The sequence below is a fragment of the Ananas comosus genome, unplaced genomic scaffold, assembly GCF_001540865.1.
Source record: "Ananas comosus cultivar F153 unplaced genomic scaffold, ASM154086v1, whole genome shotgun sequence".
In the NCBI taxonomy this organism is placed as follows: Eukaryota; Viridiplantae; Streptophyta; class Magnoliopsida; order Poales; family Bromeliaceae; genus Ananas; species Ananas comosus.
The window spans coordinates 29,733-38,904 of record NW_017890704.1 but is presented as its reverse complement, the minus strand read 5'-3'; the positions used below and the strand labels follow the sequence as shown (position 1 = coordinate 38,904).

Below are 9,172 nucleotides of genomic sequence, written 5' to 3'. Positions count from 1 at the left end.
TATATATATATATATATATATATATATAATTTATCTAGAATACTTTTAGAAGTATTACCCCCTTGGTGCTTCTAGGTTTCTAGCCCTTGGATCTACTCCTTGCTTACTAATAGCCCTTGGATCAAACACTAGTCCACCTACCACCACCTACCACCACCTACCACCATCTTCCCAACCTCTTACATTTCTCCATCCAAGGGTTAAAAACTCAAAAGCACCGACCTCTTGGTGCTTTTGAGAGTATTCTAGCTCAACTCTATATATGTGTGTGTGTGTGTGTGTGTGTGTGTGTGTGTGTGTGTAGAGTGAGGCTGGTATGCTTCTGGTCCAAGTCGTTTTCGATATTGGAACTTTCGAATTGACGATCACCTCCGTTAAACTTAATCTAGAGTATTTGAAATACCTAAAAAATAAATTTCACAATTTTTTGATATCATTTGCCTAGTAATCGAAATGGCTCAAAATTTTACAATTTTTTTATATCATTTGCCTAGTGATCGAAAGGGCTCAAAATCAACGACTGAAAATAAAAATGTTACAAAATATGATGATATGACGTTAAAATTTTAGATCAAAGATATTGATCTTATTTTATATACTATAAAGAATTTTCTATCAAATTTCATGTGATTTGGATATTTCTACACCGTTAAACTTGCAAACGGCTCACCACGACTATTGATCTTGATCCTCTTCGATAACCATGCAAATGATATCAAAAAACTACGAAATTTATTTTCTAAGTACTTCAAATACTCTGGATCAAGTATAACGGAACTGATCGTCGATTCGAAAATCCCAACATCGAAAACGACTTGGAAGCACGGAAGGCTCCATGCTTCCAGAAGCATACCAACCTCACTCTTATGTATATGTGTGTGTGTGTGTGTGTGTGTGTGTGTGCAATAGGGCTACTATACTCTTATAAGTATAGAGCACTTTGTACTCATAAGTTGTTTTCAATGATTGAGCTTCCGAATCGACAATCAACTCTGTTAAATATGATCTAGAGTATTTGAAACTTCTAAAAAATAAATTTTGTAATTTTTCGAAATCATAATAAAATCAATCAAGCGGGTATAAAATGAACGGTCAAAATCAAGCGACTTCCTAAAAATGGATGATCAAATCCTTCAATTTAAAATCGGAGTTATTAATCTTTATCCAGGTAGTGAATAGAATTTTCTATCAAAAATTCAACGATTCTGATTTTTTTTTATACCGTTAAACTAACAAGTATCCCATACCGGCGATTAAAAATTGTCAATTTTAAGATCTTTTGGTCGCAAGATAAATGATGTTAAAAGATTATAAATTTTGATTTCTAAAAGTTTTAAATGCTCTAGATAATGTTTAACGGTATGGATTGTCGATTCGAAAGTTCTATCACTAAAAACAACATATGAGTACGAAGGTAATCATACTCATAAGAGTATAGTAGCCGGACTATATATATATAGTACTTGTGTGCTATTAGGAGCACGAAGGCCTCCATGCTCCTAAGCCGTTTTCGATGGTGAAACTTTCGAAACAACAATCGGCTCAGTTAGACTTGATCTAGCGTATTTGAAGTATTTAGAAAATAATTTCTGTGAATTTTCGATATCATTTACCTAGTGATCAAAAAGATTCAAAATCAACAATTTTTAATGGTTAATGTATACCGTTTGCAAGTTTAATAGTGTAGAAGTATTCAAATCAAATAANTAGCTCAACTCTCTTTATATATATATATATATATAGAATTTATCTAGAATACTTTTAGAAGTATTACCCCCTTGGTGCTTCTAGGCTTCTAGCCCTTGGATCTACTCCTTGCTTACTAATAGCCCTTGGATCAAACACTAGTCCACCTACCACCACCTACCACCATCATCCCAACCTCTTACATTTTTCCATCCAAGGGTTAAAAACTCAAAAGCACCGACCTCTTGGTGCTTTTGAGAGTATTCTAGCTCAACTCTATATATATATGTGTGTGTGTGTGTCTGTGTGTATGTGTGTGTGTAGAGTGAGGCTGGTATGCTTCTGGTCCAAGTCGTTTTCGACATTGGAACTTTCGAATTGACGATCAGCCCCATTAGACTTAATCTAGAGTACTTGAAATACCTAAAAAATAAATTTCACAATTTTTTGATATCATTTGCCTAGTGATCGAAATGGCTCAAAATTTTACAATTTTTTTATATCGTTTGCCTAGTGATCGAAAAGGCTCAAAATCAACGACTGAAAATAAAAATGTTATAAAATATGATGATATGACGTTAAAATTTTAGATCAAAAATATTGATCTTATTTTATATAGTATAAAGAATTTTCTATCAAATTTCATGTGATTTGGATATTTCTACACCGTTAAACTTGCAAACGGCTCACCACGACTATTAAAATTATTGATCTTGAGCCCCTTCGATCACCATGCAAATGATATCGAAAAATTACGAAATTTATTTTCTAGGTACTTCAAATACTCTAGATAAAGTATAACGGAGCTGATCGTCGATTCGAAAATCCCAACATCGAAAACGACTTGGAAGCACGGAGGGCTCCATGCTTCCAGAAGCATACCAACCTCACTCTTATGTGTGTGTGTGGTAGGGCTACTATACTCTTATGAGTATAGAGCCCTTTGTACTCATAAGTTGTTTTCAATGATTGAGCTTCCGAATCGACGATCAACTCTGTTAAATATGATCTAGAGTATTTGAAACTTCTGAAAAATAAATTTTGTAATTTTTCGAAATCATAATAAAATCCATCAAGCGGGTATAAAATGAACGGTCAAAATCAAACGACTTCCTAAAAATGGATGATCGAATCCTTCAATTTAAAATCGGAGTTATTGATCTTTATCCAGGTAGTGAATAGAATTTTCTATCAAAAATTCAATCGATTCTGATTTTTTTTTATACCGTTAAACTAACAAGTATCCCATACTGGCCATTAAAAATTGTCAATTTTGAGATCTTTTGGTCGTAAGATAAATGATGTTAAAAGATTATAAATTTTGATTTCTAAAAGTTTTAAATGCTCTAGATAATGTTTAACGGTATGGATCGTCGATTCGAAAGTTCTATCACTGAAAACAACATATGAGTACGAAGGTAATCATACTCATAAGAGTATAGTAGCCGGACTATATATATAGAGTATAGTACTTGTGTGCTATTAGGAGCACGAAGGCCTCCATGCTCCTAAGCCGTTTTCGATGGTGGAACTTTCGAAACGACAATCGGCTCAGTTAGACTTGATCTAGCGTATTTGAAGTATTTAGAAAATAATTTTTGTGAATTTTTGATATCATTTACCTAGTGATCAAAAAGATTCAAAATCAACAATTTTTAATGGTTGATGTATACCGTTTGCAAGTTTAACAGTGTAGAAGTATTCAAATCAGATGAAATTTTGATAGAAAATTCTTTATACTATCTACAACAAGATCAATATCTCTGATCGAAAATTTCAGTGCTACATCATAACTTTTTGTGAGATTTTTATTTTCAACCGTTGATTTTGAGTTTTTTCGATTACTAGATAATCGATATCGAAAAACAGCAAAATTTATTTTCTAGATAGTTCAAATACGTTAGATCAAGTCTAATAGAGTCGATTATCGATTTGTTAGTTACATCATCGAAAACGGCTTAAGAGCCTCCATGCTCCTAATAGCACACAAGACCTACTCTCTGTATATGTATGTGTGTGTGTGTATATATATGTAATATTCTAGATCAAGTCTAACGGAGCTAATCGTCAATTCAAAAGTTCCAACAACGAAAACGACTTGGAGGCACGAAGGGCTCCGTGCTTCCAGAAGCATACCAGCCTCACTCTATATATGTGTATATATATAGAACTAGGCTACTATACTATTAATAGCACCAAGTCATTAGTGCTATCAGATTTTCAGCCCTTGGATAAAGGGATGTGCAGTTAGGATGATAGTGATCCCCTAGGATTTAGTGGGTGGTTGGTGGAATAGTATGATCTAATGGATGGAAAATGTTCAAAGGACTAGATCTAATGGTGAAAAACTTGGTACCACCAAGTGCTTGGTGCTATTGATAACATTGTAGGCTGTAGCTGAACTCTATATATATATATAATTCAGCTCCTATGCTTTTAAAAGTACGAAGTTATTGGTATTTGTAGGTTTTCAGCCCTTGGATGAAGGGTTGTGCGATTAGGACAATAGTGGTCTCCTAAGGTTGAGTAGGTGGTTGGCGGAATAGTATACTCTAAGGGGTGAAATTGGTCAAAGGGATAGATCTAATGATGAGAAACTTCCAAGCACCAAATGCTTGGTGCTTTTAAAAGCACAATAGCCAGACTATATATATATATATATATATATATATATATAGAGAGAGAGAGAGAGAGAGAGAGAGAGAGAGTCTAACTACTATACTCTTATGAGTACCATCAACTTCGTAGTCATAAGTCATTTTTCGATTATAGAGCTTTCGAATCGACGATCCATACCGTTAAACATGATTTAGAGCATTTGAAACTTCTAAAACCAAATTCCATAATTTTTCAACATTATTTACCTTACGATCAAAAGATCTCAAGATTGACAATTTTTAACGGCCGGTATGAGATGCTCGTTAGTTTAACGGTATAGAAGAATCGGAATCGGTTAAATTTTTGATAGAAAATTCTATTCATTATCTAGATAGAGATCTATAACTTTGATCTTACATTGAAAAATATGATCCTCTATTTTTAGAAAGTTGTTCAATTTTGACCATTCATTTTATGCCTGCTTGATTAACTTTATTATGATTTCGAAAAATTACAAAATTCATTTCCTAAAAGTTTCAAATGCTCTAGATCGTATTTAATGGTATAGATCGTTGATTCGGAAGTTCTATTATTAAAAACAACTTATGAGGACAAAGAGTTCTGTGCTGATAAGAGTATAGTAGCCCTACACTATATATATATTCATACAAAGATTTTATACATAGGAAAACACAAGAATCATCCAATATCAGAGAGATATGTAGAAAGCTTTTATACACGGGAAATTACTACAATGACCTGATATCTTTTCTAACATGATTAACCTGCCCTTTTTCAACTTTTATTTTTCATTTTCTACCATAGTTTTATTTTAATATATCAAAATAACTAGAAGCAAAAAAGTGATCAACAAAATATTATGGTAGAGAGAGATGGAACTAGAGGGCAAGTGAAGAAATATACTGTTCGACGGCCGATTTGACTTCATTCTTCTCGATCTTTCCTCCCACCCCAGAAGCAAGATCTAGAGCTCCCGACTTCGACATCACCGGATCCCGTCGACAACAAATTATCTGCTAAATAATTCCAAGGAAAGGGTTATTCATAAAAAAATGTGGATCTGCCGTTCCGAATATGCACTTGAAGGACCAGATCTATGGAGGAAAATAGAAATGAAAAAGGATAAAAAGGGATGACGATCTGCCTTTTCCCAATATGCACTTGAAAGACCAGATCTATGGAGGAAAACAGAAACGAAAAATGTAATGACCTGAAGTATAAGTAGCAGTAGTTAACAGAGGAGGTAAATAAAAGTGTTAACTTTGCATAGTAAACAGAAATAAGGGCCGCAGCAGGTTGAGGAAGGCGCGAGCTTGGTAGAACTCCGGCGGCGTGAGGGCGCTCGGGTGGAACTCCGGCGGAACGACGGAACTAGGGCAGCTCGGAGAGGGCGATGGGACGATCGAGAAGGGAGAAAGGGGGATCCGACAGATCTTGGTATTTGGGGCGAAGAAGAGAACCGGCGGGTCTAGGTATGTCAATGGTATAGATACCCAAAATTTTATCCGAACCCGAACCCAAATTCAAATAAAACGAATATATCCGATAAATATTGACATAAAAAATAGAAGCCCAATAGATATGGATTCGTATATGGATTTTGATTGCACCCGATCTGAACCCGAACCCGACCCGAGGCCGATCCGAACTCGAATTTATTTTATATTATACTATTTATTGGACTTAGAAAAGTAAAATATCAGTCGGAAGCGACTTGTGCTAAAATTGGAATGAAAACAGAAGATTTAGAATTTTCTGTAATAAACGGGGCTGATATTTTAGCAGAAAATTTGCAGTGTCAGAAAGTTACGAAAATTGGAGAATATGTCGAAAATATTTTTATGAGGCTAGATTTAAAGTTTTATGTCATTCCGATACCCGAAAAGTGGAAAATAAAATCTAACTGCTATCTACTAGAGATTCTAGTCGGTAGAGCTTTCGATGATCAAAAATGGTCCAAACTGAAAAGTTAAGATATTTTTCTTCTTATTAGTTTAAACCGAGCTTGACTGTCAAATTTGAGCGCAAACGGACATTCAGAAGGGCGCCGGCGAGTGTGAACTGCTAAACTGAGCTGGACTAAGTTGTAAGTTGTTAATGTTGAGGGGTGTTGACTTACAAAAATGGGCCTTTTTCCCATTTCCTTTTTCTTTCTCCTCCTCAACCGAACACAGCACACACACACCACACACACACACGTATAGAGAGGGAGAGAGAAATCCTCCTTTTCTCTCTCTAGATATCTCCCTACTCTCTGTCTCTTTTTCCCACATTCGGAGCTTGGCAGAAAGCGGGCTTGGAAACGCGTGTGGGGCGACGGATCGAGCCTTCATGCGCCCGGTTGAGCGGCGTCTTTTCAACTCGGCGTTCGCAATTTGGTGAGTGTTTGGATTTTGGTTAAATCCTTAATATTTGATGTCTAGTAGCCTCTAATGTATTATTGGCATGTTTTCTCCATGAGATTTTTGGGTTAATTGGAGATTATGCCATGCTAGGGTTAGAGATGAGTATTTTGGGGTTTAAGGGTTTTGATCTAAATTAACCCTTGGTTTCTCTAATTGGAGGTGAGAGAGGAACCCTTGAAGACCCTAGGTTGCGGATCAGCGTGCGGTTGGTGGTTGGTAGCAAGCTCGGGTCGAACCGGACAACAAGTGCCGCGGGAAGCCGATTGCAAGTGTCGACAAGTAATCGGAGAACGTTATAAGGTGGGTTGTGCTCACCGAAGAAACTAGCTCACTTCCATGTCGAAGTGGAGTGTTATTTTTCATTGATGCATAATGGTAGTTAAGTGCAAAACATATGGTTGCATGAGATGAATGCTATGATTGAACTACCATTAGATGATAATGATGACAATAATGATATATGGATAGCATTGTTGTATACATGTATAGTGGTAGGTTGGATTATAATATGAATGCAGGAATCATATTATGTTAAGTTGATGTTACCTATCATTGAGGTATGCATGTTGACATTGTGAATTATACTAGTTGAGGTATGCATGTTGGCATTGTGAATTATACTAGTTGAGGTATGCATGTTGGTATTTTGAATTATACTAGTTGAGGTATGCATGTTGGCATTGTGAATTATATTAGTTGAGGTATGCATGTTGACATATCATAGAAAGTGCTAAATCTGTATGAATGTTTACTTTGGGTCGATAACTCTAGGTGGATTAGAGAACTCGACATTGAAAAACAAAGACATATGATCTATAATACTCGATGTGGACAACTAGGATGTCAAGTAGATCGAGTGGCATCGAATCCTGTGTCATTGGGTATACATATGTTGAGGTTGTGCATTGTAGGATGTATAGTTGAATGTACTTTAATTCCTTCCATGCTTCCATTGTAGAAATAGAAATGTGAGTTGGACATATGATTTAGTGGATGCATGAGGATTGGGTCTTGACATGGAATCCTATAGTGCAAAGAACCAGTGATGAACTTGAACCAGTAAATGACATAGAAGAGTGGTATTTAAACTTAGGATATGAACTTAGGGATAGTAGATTTTCCGAGTTGTCGATGTGATATTTGAATCTAGTGTGGTAGAAGCACATGACCCTTGTAGACAGGGTATCCTCAGTAGACGAGGATTGGATTATACTCACTTAGTCTGTTTTTGCTTGTCGGTAGTCGCTCCACCGAAGCAGTGGTCTCCGAAGTACTTCATGATAGAGGCAGACGTAGTTGTCCCGCAGACGGTCTCGGTGTGTGAGTGCAGATTCTCCTCACCTATGAGATTTTGAGAAGTGAGTCGGGACGTAACCTTCGGGTTGGGTGACAAGCATATGAGCTGTAGTTGAATCCCAGTAGAGTGGATTCGGTATCCAAGTTGAGTAGATTTAAGGTCGAGATGTATGTGAGACGTCCTTCACCTTGAGCCTGGCTTTACACGGTATTTCGTGAATGATTGACTCAAGACCGAGTCGGGTGGTTAGCTTGGCTAAGGTAGAGAAAAACCTTAGGAGCAAATAACCAATGATGTAAAATGGCAAGATGTGTAAATTGTGAAAAAGCTATGGATAGCGAGATAGAAAGTAGAATCAGATGATCTACTTAACTTATTGCATAAGTTGCATTATTGCATACATTACATATTGCATGTCTTGAGGCATAAACATGTATTTAATACTTGCACTAAATATCTGTGAATATCTGTTGGACTAACATGTTTACAGTGCCTCCTTCAGACCTGGTGGGTCGAGCTCTTCCCTTGGGTGGCCGTACCCACTGGGAACTATATTTATATCGTTCTCACCCCACGCAGTTTTGGGGATTTCAGGTTCACACCTGAGAGGCGCGGTGGCGCGAGGAAAGGGCGTAGCGCCATAGATAGCGCCCTACCACCGAAACCAGAGATAGCAGTATCCTGAGTCGGCTACTTAGGGATGTGAAAAGAAAAGAAAAGAACCAAGTGATAATAAGTTGTAATAATCATGTTAAATCGGATTGTATTTGAAAGTTAAGTGAAAGCTAATGTAATATGTTAAGTATATGTGAGTTGAATGCTTGTAATAATTAGCATTTATGTTTTCGATATATACCTTCCTTATGCAATCCTTGTTTGAATGTTGTTCCTAGTTGGAACTTCGTGCATTGTATAGATTGTGACGCCTTGGATGTACAGGGAAGACTCTGTTCATGGTACAGGGGAAACTCTGTTCGTTCGGCGATCTGTTGGCACGCCCGAATCCGACCATAGAGACGGGCTCAGGGCATAACATCAACATACATGAATAATGCGAGAAACATAAAGAGAGAGCGTGGAAGGAACGCTACCAAGCGTGCACCACTAGACCAACTTCAGATCGAAGTACCCACGTGTATCACTATCGTGCTGTCTCCGAATTGGA

The 9,172-nt window shown here is 36.8% G+C and overlaps 2 long non-coding RNA genes across 2 annotated transcripts; one reads left to right on the top strand and one right to left on the bottom strand.

Annotated features, from left to right (window-relative positions):
* Positions 1-5,208: 5,208 nt before the first annotated feature.
* On the bottom strand, positions 5,209-5,774 carry LOC109704117. The gene is made up of 2 exons (XR_002214176.1): positions 5,516-5,774; positions 5,209-5,318 (listed from the first exon to the last, which is right to left on the bottom strand). It is a non-coding gene; the product is annotated as an uncharacterized LOC109704117 (long non-coding RNA).
* A 722-nt stretch (positions 5,775-6,496) lies between these two features.
* On the top strand, positions 6,497-8,640 carry LOC109704119. The gene is made up of 3 exons (XR_002214180.1): positions 6,497-6,683; positions 6,870-7,010; positions 8,602-8,640. It is a non-coding gene; the product is annotated as an uncharacterized LOC109704119 (long non-coding RNA).
* Positions 8,641-9,172: the final 532 nt, after the last annotated feature.